At 42.7% G+C, this 13,681-nt stretch overlaps 1 long non-coding RNA gene across 1 annotated transcript in view; it reads left to right on the plus strand.

Moving 5' to 3' along the window:
* The first annotated feature begins 6,313 nt into the window (after nucleotides 1-6,313).
* LOC138582253 (uncharacterized) overlaps nucleotides 6,314-13,681 on the plus strand; it is a 291,488-nt gene continuing 284,120 nt past the window's right edge. Inside the window, exon 1 of the long non-coding RNA XR_011304994.1 lies at nucleotides 6,314-6,464. This is a non-coding gene — a long non-coding RNA (uncharacterized lncRNA). The remainder of the gene's footprint in view (nucleotides 6,465-13,681) is intronic.

Raw genomic sequence — 13,681 nt, forward strand, 5'->3', positions numbered from 1 at the left:
AAACATCCATGGGGATTAAAGGAGACAAAAGCAAAACCTCAAGTTGTAACTCTTGTCTGTTTTGTTTGCCCATTACTGCAGTTGTATTGCCTTGAGGATCTGCTCGCCTGCACCTCCAAGCACTCTCGCATCTGTCTATTACACCTCTGCGGGGATTGCAAGGGATTTTTGGCTGTTTTGTTCAGAAACCCCTTTCCTTCCTTGCCGTAGTGTGCTCCCTGCATGGTTCCCAAAGGCCAGGGCTGTATACTATTTTGGCACTTACTAATGGCAATCTAAACACAAACTGGGAAGGAAGCAGCACATATTACAACTAGACACAGTATAAATCAAAACGCCAAATAAAAGCAATAGGTCACTCATTGGGGCCAATTTTCAGCCTCGTCAGAATTATACATCTAGAGGTTTCCTCAGCATAGAGACCTGTGGTAGAAATGAGATTATATGACAGGTGTTCCTAAATGTTCTAGAAGTGCGTATGAAGATGGTGATGCCTTTATTGGATTCGGCATGTTAGAGGTTGCCTATCAGTTATTCGAAGTGATATTGTTAAAGCAACTAGAGTTATGGTTGAGGATAACCTGCAATATGATATGATTGAATTGATGCTGTCATCTGGTGCCATGTTGGAGGGTTTATCCCTGTTGAACTTTAGAACTTTGCCTCCTCAAGGAACAGGTATTCAAGTGCGTAAACACAGAACAATTATTGTAAAATGGAATGAAAGAAAATAAAAGCTCAATGCTATGAATGGAAGATGACCTCTTTCTTTCCCCCAATTTCACCTACATTACATGATGCTATGCAGGAGTTTGTGTATGGCTTCTGCTATCTGAGCATTCGATGATGGAGCATAGAAGGCATTGGACCAAAGCTTAACGATATTGACTGGCATAAGTATATAGATCACTATGACATTATTGCTCCACAAGAGTCATGGGCAACATTAATTCCAATGAAACCAAGATATGTCCGTTTTACACTCCATGGTAGTAAAGTTGGGAGAGGGAGTGCAAGCGGTGGACTTTTGATCTGGGTAAACATGGATTTGAATGCTAAAATGTAACCAATCCTTATTGGTATCTTTGAGAAACCTGAAGGTGTCTCACTCACTAGTCCCCAGGGGTATGTGATCAAGGTGGCAAGGACAAGGCCATTGCCATTGGATCCAGTTCCTGGGGGTGGACCAGAACGGGAGGATCACCTGGTTGAGGGGTCTTCGGGGAGTGGAAGTGGGACACTGAAGGGTGAGACTCAGTACCCCCTTCCCTATGACACCTTTTCCCCTTTCTACCCTGTAGGATATTTAGAAACTCAACACCCCCCCTTTCTTGACACAAACACTTTCTCACAGATCGATTACAATGAAAGACAACGGACTAACACCAGAGGCGTATACCTAACATGTCCCAACACAAGGGTCAGGCAGAGTCAGTTAATTGCAGATAATTACACACACCTGACTTCCCTTCCCTTTCCTCTAAGCGATAAAAAGGTGGAGCACGAAAGCACACTCTGAGCAAGGCCAAACGTATGTGGAAGCATCTATTCCAGGACGGCAGTTCAAACGGAGGAGAAAGGCGGCCAGACCTGAAAGGATGATGAGGATGTAATTACCCTTGCCCTTTTCAACCCAGACCCACAGAGCATCCGAGAAGAGAAACGTAAGACCGGGAATTGCAGCTGGTGAAAGGTGCGAAGGATGTCAGCAGTACATGGGACCCTCCCGCACTGATAGCCAGGATGGGGAGAATATGTTGCCATCATAGTACTGTCCTTGACTCCAGAGGCAAGAGACACCAACAGAGTTCGGCACAGCCAGTGAGTAGGAAAGAGCTGATAATAGACCAGACTGTGTTGGGCTCAAGGTTGCGAAAAGCAACATTGTATGAAGAAAAAAGACTAAAGTACAGTGGTCTTTTGTGAGTTAAATTCGCATCAGAGTTAGAGTGGTCCGACGTCACGTGGGTGCTCATTTAAAAGACTCTCACTGGTGCCCCGCTCCTGAACAAGGAGAATGTGTTGAACTGAGAAATCAAAGTGGTCATGCAACAGGTTATCTTAAATCCTGTGCATAGTCGAAAGTCTTCAGGTTGTTGTAGAAACTACAAGTACCAAGAGGCCTTATGGGAGGCTGGTGTAAGGTGTCAAAGTGGTCATACGAAGGTCAAGCCAAACCCCTTGTACAGTCGAAAGTCTTTGGCACGTTGTGGAGGCAAATGTGAACCCGACTGAGGGATGCCTGAGAGTTAGGGTGAGCAGTAGTACACCCATGAACATTGTGATGACAAGTATGAACCCGACTGAGGGATGTCCAGAGTGAGTGGTCCTAACTGAGGGAAACTAACTTTGAGAGAGGTATCGGAGCCCGGCTGAAGGGGATCCTAGGGTGAAGAGTAATCACCCGACGTGAAGATTAACAGAAGGAACCTGACCTGCCTAAAAGGTATTCTTGTTGGACAGGATGAAATCTAGGATATTCCTAAACACCATATGACACCTATACGATCTTGCCATGGGAGTTGTGATGAAACCAATGGAGTCATCACGGATTCCCCGGCGGTGACCTCCTCCCATGTGGCCAGGGGACGGCAGCTGCTACCTGATCCTGTCCCTGAAGGCGGCTTTATAAGGGAGGATCACATGGGAGTAGCCAACTACCGGGGAGCTGTCATGACTTCATTGCATAAGACACAGTATCCCCTCCTTTCCCATAAGGAAGAGCCACTAATACCTCCCATAACCACCCAGGTACTGAGACGAGGAGGACGAGGAGGGAGTTTGTGCAAAGTGACAGGAGCTGGAAGTACAACATACAGGCTAGTTGTTTTTCCAAGTCTTCAGTGCACGGAACATTTAAAAAGGCCAACTGGACTATTGAGTCGAGTAGTGCAGGAGAAGACATTGAACCCTTTGCTGAGACTCACGATCGCGAGGCACACTGACAGATGTGGTAGAATAGATCAGGCAACGTGAACAGGAGGGGAAACAATGCATGTTAGTAAAAAGGACCGTGGAGATGCTGGGAGATGCATAGGAGCTCTTGGATGTTTGGTCACTCAAAGAAACAGCGTTCTCTCGTTCTGACCAAAAAGGAAAGCTGGTGTGTGACCGCGGAGCTACGCAGGACATTGGAAGAACGTCTGCACACTCCGAAGTGGAAACTGGATGAAGGTACAACACTGCAGAGGCGCAAGCAGAGTCAGAGATGCTGGAAGGAAAAAGTGAGTCTGCCCAAAGCAGCTGCGGACCTCACAGTGTTCAGACAGATGCACCAACGTATATTTGAATGGTACAAAATTGCTAATGCAGAAAGTACCCAAAGAATGTTTAAATGCAGTTAAGGCAAAGTACACATTCAACACCCAATATGAAGAATGTTGGAATGCAGACAAGGCAAAGTATAAAGGCAAACCCCAATCAGGTACAGATGCATGAGATGCTTGTGTGAGGTAGAAGTTTGAGCAAATGTTACCGTAGATAGATATACTTAGCACCTCACGGTATATGCTATTGTTCTATAGCCAAAGAATTGTGAAATGCATAAGAAGTCCTGGCAGGCAAGTACGGCAAGCATCTGAAATTGTATAAAGATTCCTGGCAAGGCAGTATACCAGGTCATCTGAAAACCAATAAGAGATATCTTGGCAGGCGAGTACACAAGGCAGCTGAAATTGTATAATGATTTCTGGCAGGGGAGCATACCAGGTGATCTGCAAAGTTACAAGGAATTCTAAAGAAAGACTGTTATTAAACCTATTGCTTAAACAAGATCTTTGTGAGTCCAGTGAAGACACAGAGGAACTGTGCGCTAAAGAGACATGTGTGCCATCCTCTTTAAGAATACAGGGGAAGCGGACCACCCTCTAGATCCAAGGGTCTTTACCATGGAGAACATTTTAGTTAGAGTCATTCTTATACTTATAAAACATTTTCCTTGCACCCTTTTGTTGTTTTGTTTGTAGTGTCAGGATAGGACGTTTTGGACATAAGGCCGACTTTTTAGTTATTGACACCCTGACACAGACAAATCCTTAGTTTTAGTTTCTAGGTAGGGAAGATCCTCTTTAGAATAGGGCCAGAGAGGTATTTTCCCAACTCATGTCTTTTACTGAAACTATGACAACTTTAATTTCTAACCCCCTCACAGAATGTTATAGAAATTGGCAACTTTGTTCACGGGGAAGGGCTTGAAAGCTTGTAATAGCAGGGTGAGAGGGGACATAACAGCGAATCCAACTTATAGCGCAGCCAATTCCAAAAGTCATATTGATTATTGGATGCTCAGTTTGATCCATTGGGGTATGGTAAGAAAACTACGGATATTACTGCATGTAGAAATTGATCACAACCCCTTGACAATACCACTGAATATTGATATTAATTATTCAAACACTAGAAAGCTATTAATAAACATGTATATAATGATATAATTAAATATATGATTATATGCATACACTGAAGAAATAGTAGTGTGGGAGCGGGGTCGTCAGAGGACTGAGTCATTTCCATTATCTAGAGTCATACAACAAGAGTTTGTAATGGCCGCTACCTTTTTTACTCTTTTTATAAATGACTTAGCCAACTCCTTGTTGCAAGTAGTCACATCTGCAAAAACGTAACATATTACTCTTTGCAGATGATGCTGTCCTTCAATCTACTACTGGAATGCACTTAAAGAACATCTATAATGAGTTTGTGGACGTGTGTAAGGCAAAAGGTTTGGTTATTAATCCTTCACAGCCTAAAATAATGAATTCTATAACTACATAGCCTTGGAATCGAAAACGTTGAACGTTTTGATTATCTTGGTATACGCTTTAATAAAAAAGTAAAGTGGCAATCACACCAATTGAAGAGTGATTTACTAAGGAGGAGAGCCGGTGCAGCATTACATTTTCTCAAAGAAGTATGGGGTTGCATAGTAAAGCCCACTTTTGAGTGTATTTAACGATGAAGTACAATCTGCAATCTTGTATTGGCCCTAATACAAGGTACCCCAAATATTTCCGTGAAAATGAAGTTGGGCCAAATTGGAATAGATGATATTGGCCAAATTAGACCAGTTTTATTTTGGATTAGAATATGGTTCACCCCCAGAGTTAAGACTACAGAGATGCTATGAAGGATGTTTTAGTTGGCCATCATGAAAAGCCTTAAGGATGGTTTGCTCATATAAGGACAATATTTGTAACAATCAATTTGTGTTGTCTTTGGGATAACCCAGATTAGATGGTGAGATCTTCCTTGAATCTAGTTCAAATGATACACTTGGAGTGGCCCCTAGATGACTTGTTGCATGAAGGTGAGGGCAGAACTCTGGTTCGTAAGTGTTTGACAGTGAAATCATTAGAGGGATTTTAATTCTTTCTTAATTGAAGCTCTTTTCCTAGAGAAAGGAATGTGTTTTTTACATTTTGATTAGGTATTCTCCTTCTTGGACCAATTGATGGGACACTGCAAACTCAATGATTTGCCCAATGTATTCACAAAATAAGGAGGACAAATATAATGTGTTATTTTTTTGCCCCTTTCTAAGCGATCTTAGGCGTAGGAAGCTGATTCCACTTTTCAACACACAGAAAATAATTATACTGACTGTAGCTCTAGTGCTTTGGAAATCACCAGTAGATTTATTTAGAACCTCAGCCATTTCAGGTTTCTTCATCATTGCCTGCAATAGTGTCAAGGGCGTGGTCACTAGGGCGTGGTTTACCGGTTCCTTGCAATGGGCTTCCTCCTTTCTTCTTGGAGGCACCAGTTAGCGAGTCGTCCAGGATGACCCGGGGTCCGTGCAGGCGGGAGACTCAGCCCCCTTCTGACCCAAGCGCATAGTCGACTTGGGCAAGGTTTGCAACTGATTTCCCCACACCACGGGCTAGATTTACCTCCCGGCGGTTAACGTGGTGTAAGGCAGTGGAACCACAACGGTGCCAGTCAACCAGGAGGTAGATGTTGATCTCAGGGAGTTGTCAGAGGAGCCACTCTCTAACAATGGTAGGAAGAACAGAAGAGACTGGAAAGGAAACAAGATCAGGAGCAAGACCAGGACTATAAGAGGCAGAAAGGCAGCAAAGGGAATCAGGCAGGAATGCTGAAAGGAGTGCCAGCGGGTGAGCAACAAGGGTTGGAGGGACTCAGAAAAAAACAGAAAGGCAAGACAGCAAGCCGAGACCATGGGAGTGTTAAGGCGCACTGCTCAAACATCCTGCCTTCTTTTTTTATAAGCACAGCGGAGTGTTCCGCCGTCAGTGGTTTCCCAGGAAACCAAACGCTGTTGCCGAGCAAATCAGCTGACCCCAGCTCAGAAGGCTATGCTGTGACATGTGCGCACCAGAGCTCCGATCACAGCGCCCCCATAGGACTCTCGAACAGTGCCTCCCGCTCCTATAGACTCCCCAGGCACCGCAGGTGTAGGTGTGCCAGCCAGCACCCCCAGGGATGAAATCACCAAGTACAAGCTGGTAAGTGGTGTGGGCGGCGCAAGCGGCCTCCGCAGTGCGTAACAAATTGCAGATATATGCATATGAAACTGGAGATTACTTGATGCAACTGTGCAAAAATGCGTTATAATTGTACTATAGAAGTGTATCTTATTTGTTTGAACTATTTCTGCTTTTGTATTGCTTTTATAGTTATGCATAAAATATAGCTGAACTGAACTGGTAAAATGAGGATGGACATGCACTATGAACTAGCAATTTACAAAGCCAGCCATGCACCACATTGTAATCACAATACTACTTTGCTGTTAGGTTCCATTAAAGTGTTAATTTTGTATTTAAATTCTATCATGTTTTTAGGCAATGCCACTGACCAATGTGCTTTAAATTGACCACCTGTGGCTGATTTGACACTTGTTCTGCAAAACAATCCTTGATGAGAACACAGACTCTGAATGTAGCCCTTCCCCCCATCCCAGAGGTTTTGGTGTAGTTGCATCCCTGGCAGCATTCATGGCAAGCAATGCCGGTAGCCCTTCCATCTAAAAAATAAATCCCAGCTCGCCTTAAATGTTACAGATGATTGTTTGATGTGCAAATGTTGTGTACATGATGCATACCTTTGTTAAACTATGACTACAAGCAGATGCGTTTATCACAAAGGCTCTTCTGAGGGTGTTAAAGTCTTGAACTTATTAAGAAATGTGGGACAGTTTGTTGGGATCTCACGTTTTCCAATGCCAGTTGTGAAATAATTATCCATTCCTGGTTTTTTGGACAGTGGTCTTCAAACTGTGGGGTTTGCCCCCTTAGGGGGCCCTAAAGGTATCCAGGGGGGCACAAGGCTCTTGCAAACGGGAGTACTGTGACTACTTCTCATAGAAAATAACAGATATGGCTTTTTGGGTGAGAGGGCGGGGCAGCACACTATTTGTACTGAAGGGGGGCTTACCAAAAAAAAAGTTTGAATACCAATGTTTTAGGCTCATAACAAAGAAAAAAGCTATGTTTAAAAAAATGTGCAAGCGTTCTGTTTGTACATATGTGTATGTGCGCCTGGGGAAAAGGTGCAGTTTGTGGGATCTGAGAATGACAGGATGAACTATGAGTAGCGCATGCATATATTGAGACAGACTACATAATTTGAAATGGTTACTTGCAGCATGATAGGTGGGCCGCGAAGGCATATAGCATGAAAATGTGTTTTGCAGGGGAAAGGCTGTCATATATTGTTAAGACCAGCTTTAATCCTTTATTTGGACACTAATAACATGGAAGGGGGGAAAAGCCCTCACAATATGTACGTGAGAGGTCCCAACAGGAACTGAGCTGCCACAGTACCAATTTCGTCCTGATGGTTTTTCCCTACGTTTTCCACTATCGGGAAAGGTGTTGGAGTGCTAACAATCATGCACACAATGCTGCTACTCTGCTTGTGCAGCCATAGGCCATTGCTGATGTACTGAGCTGCCCTCCCCCACATCATATGCTGCCCTCTTCCCTTTATTGTCTCACTAGTACTTGTAGTAATCTAGCCACTGTGATGAATCAGAAGTGATTATCCCAAAGACCCTGGCCTCAGACCCTTCTCATGTGGCCAGGGAAAGGCAGGCACTTCCTGATTCTGACCCTTGCGGTGGTGTTCTGTGGAAGGATCACATGGGAGGGCACTTGTGGCAGGAGAATTGGGAGAACCCGCTAACCAACTTCCCTGATGATCCCACAGTTTAAATGGCCTATTGTAAAACTGAGGTCTTTAACATAAAATGAAATCAGAACATTAGGGACTTCAAGTCCCATAATGCCGTAGGCACTGGGTTGAGGAAGTGGGGCTGAGAGGTACAAAACTACTGCAGTATGCAATCTAGTGTTTCCAATGGCCCACACCTGAGCGGGACTTTTGATTATGGGTGTAGGCCATTGGAAGCAGTGGGTGAAGCAGACCGCAGCCTTGTATGCCGCCAGGGCAGAGAAATGAAGACACTAGGACCACCACTGTTGGTGTAGCGGATTATGGTGCTGAGGGAGTCGCATGAGTGAGAAGCTTAAGCTGCAGAGGTTGCGCAGTTGGAAGCAGGACTGTGTGTCTCCTTTCCCCGTTCTTAATTCCGGTGGCTGGCAAGCATCAGAGAACGCCAGGAGCAACGCAAAGATAGATGAAGTAGCAGCAGCTTTGTGTGAAGCGGATGTGCAAGGAGAGACCAGTGAGCTGACCTGTGATAGATAACGCTGGGGCGCTCTGTGAAAGACCGCTGTCTGCTTGTAGATGTTTTGAATGCCAAACAAATTAAATTGTTTTTTTTGCGTAATTCTTTTATTGAGAGGAAACAAGAGGAGAAGTATTACATTTGTTCTTGTCCAATTAAAAAGAGAACAATATTAAATACAGACTGTAACCAACATTGCCGAAGCCAAGAGGGAGCAGTGTTGAAACTAAAGAGGACATATTTAAGCTAAAATAACAATCAGCATTGGCCAAGTCAAAGAAAGACCAGTACAGAGTAAAGGAGAGACTGGTTCCTTGAAGAAATAAACTGATATAAGAAACCTTACAGAACTTGGCTATTGAAAGGAATTTTGGATTAACCTTGAAGCAGAACTTTGTTAAGTGGAACCTTTATTTAGAAAAACTTACATTGATCCTGCGGAAGGGGGTCCAACCATGGGTGCAAGGATATTTGGTTTTGAAGTTTGTGTTTAAGCATACATGTTATTTTGTTGAGTGTAAACAGCCATACAGATTACTGTCTGATTTAGTGTATGTATAAGTGTGAGGGACAGATACCTTTTGATGTTGGAGTGTTTTCCTTTATTCTTAGTTTTATAGGCAGGAAAATCCTTGTTAGGTTAGAGAAAGCAATGCATTTGTCAGCCCCTATTAATTTATTAAAATGGCTAATTGTGAAAAACCTTTATCAAGTTGTCCGCCTCATATTTCTGACTCCTCACACCACATATACCTAGTCAGTTCTACCACACGGTTAATTTCGGCTGTCCAAAACCAATTTTATAACACTTGAATATCCTTTGTACTTCTGTCGAGGACAGGGGAGCAAGGACTACCACTGGACTGGGGGTGACTGTAAGGCAAGGAAGCACTATAACAGCTGTGCTGTTTCTTGAAACACCTTTTGAAAATGTCTACATTTTGCCATTTATTCTTTTCCCTATTTCCTCTGCTTAATTTTAGGGCAAAGGTGCAACAGGTATTAATGGGCAGAGGGGTTGCAAGGCAGGAAGCTCTCAACCCCCATCCAACAGCAGCATAAAGAGTGACCAGAAGTTAGATCAAGAAGGTCACAAACGTGCTAGGGTGGGCTCCCGGTTTATTGTGCTGCAAGTTGAGCATTTGGTTAAGTAATTCATCCTACAGGAAACACTGGAGAGTAACAATCATACTTGTGTTTTTTTAGTTTTGGGGATTAGGTGGCACTAAAGCACCACCTATATGCAGACGCTATTGCATTGGAGTACCGCTAATAGGGAGATTACATATCAGGAGGGGCACACAGCTTGTGGTTGGTATTTGCTTATTTACCCACCCATTGACTGCCCATTGCCATGCTAATCTCCATGGCCAGTGCCACCCACTGCATAGCTCTCCCCGCCCAAAGCACATCCTTCTCGGATCTCTTTGAGCAGGCTCAATTAATTGTAGACTCAAACATGGGTCTGCCAGTGTTATTTACAAGTATCGTGCTGAGAGTGAAGGGATTAATTTAGCTGTAAATGCTGTACTAGTGTAATCAATATGTCTTAACCAACTTTGCCTTGAGCCCTTTAATGTATATATGTTCCTTGCAATGAAGTCCTGTTACGAAAGCATTGACAAAGCCAACAGTTGTGGCTTGTGGATAGTAATAAGGTTGGCATTTGCTAGGCAATGCTATCATATGCCCAGTTGTAATAACACCGTTTTCAGCTGTTGCCATTGTAAAGCCAGGCCGTACTGTCCTGGGAAGGCCTGTCAAATTCCTATCAAATTATTTTCACAAGAGGGCAAGGGACCCCTACTCACACGGAAACTGGGTATCTAAATACTTATACCAAGCAAAAAGGGGTGTGTTCCCGGTGGACTTTAATACAAATTTAATCAATACATTATTTAGGTCATACAGTCAAGGTGTAAGTTCAGTAACCTAAAAGATGATTATTTTTAAAATGTTTGGCTGTGGACAATTCTGCACCTATTTGTAATGCGAAGCAATTTATTTTATGGTCATAAATATCTTTAAAATGAAGTAAAGTAGAATAATACAACAAAGTTTTTAAAAAACAACACATATTAGGTATGTACAAAAACAGAAATACAGTACATATATTTTGCATTTGCGTAGAAGACATATTAATAAGTGAAGACAAAGCTTTATAAGGCATATAGACTAAGAATTAAAAGGAGTATCAATACTTAAATGAATTAGCTCTGACATAAATCCTATGTTTCTTGCAGTCATTTATATGCTGGAAACAAATTTCCTCAGGAATAATTTTTGTTTGTGTTAAGGACAACACATCAGTGCAGGGTTTTATAGGATAGTTTGTTTGTGAGGGGCAACCTCCAATTTAGAGATGTTGTAAAGACAGGTTCTACATTTTTAAAATGTTTCAGCACCTCATATTCCTGTGCCTTCCTTAGGACCAACATCTAATTTAGATGAGACCCTATATGTTTGAAGAAAAGGGTGCAACTAAGTGGAAATAGCTAAAATAAATAATTATATAGTTGTGTTTGTACGTTACCAAAAAATGAGCTAACGAGACACACCAATCAAATGTCCCAGGAGAAGTATACGCTGGATTAAGTGGTGACTGTGATTGGGGACATCAGGCTCATTCCTATCCAATGTCTACATAAAAGCCAAAACTGTTAGCTTTGCCAATGCTTTTTCTTACATTTGTGCTGCTTGTTCCTGAATTTTAAAAAGTAATAGTACAGGTTTGACATGTGATAGAGTGTGAGATTAAGCATCGGAGAGAGGCCCAGTCAGTAGCCTGCAGAGGGGGCACTTTCTTATAAAAACACAGACAATATGTGGTGTATAAGCCAATGCATGCCACAAGCTTTGCCATTTGCCTTGCCAAACAAATGTTTGGTTTCATAATGCTACAGAGAGGGGAGGAGAGGTTATCACGGTGACTGGGTGGCACTACAGTTCCACCTTGAGCATTAAAACTAAAAAGGGGATTGCTAATCCTGTGTCTATGCTGGCTAAGGGCAGAGTAATAAGCCCGATGTAGTGGGAGAGTCCAGGAGGTATACCTTGGACATAGAATTGCTAAAAATGAATTGCCACAAAATGCATGGGTAGAGCCATAACCAAGCCAGGAGTCTGGCCTAGGTGTAAGAGCTGAAGCATGAGCCGAGTTATTAAAAAAAGAACTATGCAATAAAACATTTCGTAATTTCTTTAAGTGGCATACAGAAAATGTTGTAATTGTTGTTATGATATGTAAGAGACATGAACCAAAATGTACTTCATAGTACTTTTCTGAACATGCTGCTTCACACGGAATGCAAAGTTAATCCTTCTAAAATCCAGCTGTGATAGAATGCCATTTGCAAGGGTGAAGTAGCCTGAGCTCTTTTGAGTTGTAATTCTAAAATGATGCAGGTAATTCTGTTTCTAAAAATATATGGTAATCAGACCCCACTTTCATAATGCTCTATGCCATAAAGCACTTACCTTGCTGAAACAGCTTACTGACCACCTGTGGAGCTGCCCTGCAGTATCAACATGGCACATTCAAAGGTAACCTGTACATTCCTGGGCACAGCTGATGGAACTCAAATTTTCAACAGGCGGGATGTGATTTGTTAACTTTAAGAACATCTGATAAAAAGATATACTTGGGTGTTCCCAGACAGCCTGGGGGCAGTTGATTAATAAATAAATATAGGTCATGTCTGGTTTTGAGATGGAGGCTACTGGGAATCACTCAATTGTGTAACTTGGTACAGTGACTCATTCATGACAGATCTGGTGCATATTCCGTTGTTCTAAGATGAACTTCCGCAACGCAATGATGTGGGATCCACCAAGGAAATCCTATGTTTGGTCCTCCTCAGCAGTCCTTTCACATTGTCCTGAGCATAGTAACCTTCCCTGGAGGGTTGGCTGAAAACTTTGTTAAGCTTTAAAGACACCCTTGTGAAGAGAAGGGCCGAATGCTCTCTTCGGGCCTCTGACACCCCTGGACTGGGGAGCAGAGACTGGACACCAAGCAGGAAGGCAGACAGCAGACACTCAGGCTGGATTTAAAAGACATTTTTTATTGCTTCACAGGATACCAGGAATCAAACAGCAAATAGCAAAATCCCAGCAGCACTGAGCTCTCTTCTTAACATCAGCTCCTTTAATACAGTTTCAAGGCTGATGTAATTTAATAATTTAATACATAAAACATTCTAATTGGGTCTGATAGCTAAAGACAAACCCCTCTCCAGTCCAGGGTGGATTGGCTTGACTGCCACTCACCAGGTCCCTATGTCATAACTATACATGCAAACTAAATACATTGGTGTGAGATGCTCTTGACCTTTAATATGAATCCCTTGATACCTTAAGAAAGAACATCCTTGACATCATCCTCCAGGTAATTGTGGCAGGCGATAACATGCAATTGTTGCTAGCTGAACAGCTGTTTCTTCTAATTGCAACCTCCCTTGAACAGTACCTGGCTGCCCCAGCTCACCAATGACAAAATTGCTGCCAGGAAGGAACCATATATTCCAGACATGTCCTCCTTCAATGAACAGTTAATGAACTTCTATGAGAGAATGATTTAATTATATCAGAATGACTTTGTGAAATTCAACCATTTTGTATTTCTAGAAACCATTTTAGGATCTGCCTGACCTTGTCCCAATTGAAAATGGTCGACCAGTCTGTTTTCAATCAGAAGTCATTTTCTGTTCACTTTTCAGCCTAGATTGTTGGTATCTATAATGTATGTGTACCACTTGAGAGACCCTCCGGTGCATAAACAATTCTGACCCGAAAAATATATGTCGGCCTACAATGTGCTTTTCTTGCCTGAAAAGCACTATGATTCAGATTTTCGCAATACTGTAACTATTGATCAGCCTGACAAGTTACCTGCATTCAGTTTGAGGGTGTGTGGGGTCTAGCTAATCTAGCCCCTCATCTACAGTCCCCCCTCTCGCTTGTATTTTGACACCTACTTAATACAGAGCCACTACACCCAATGTCCACCCTCCTCCATATTCAACGTAGCTG

This window comes from Ambystoma mexicanum, chromosome 3q (genome assembly GCF_040938575.1).
Source record: "Ambystoma mexicanum isolate Mex_15411 chromosome 3q, UKY_AmexF1_1, whole genome shotgun sequence".
NCBI lineage: Eukaryota > Metazoa > Chordata > Amphibia > Caudata > Ambystomatidae > Ambystoma > Ambystoma mexicanum.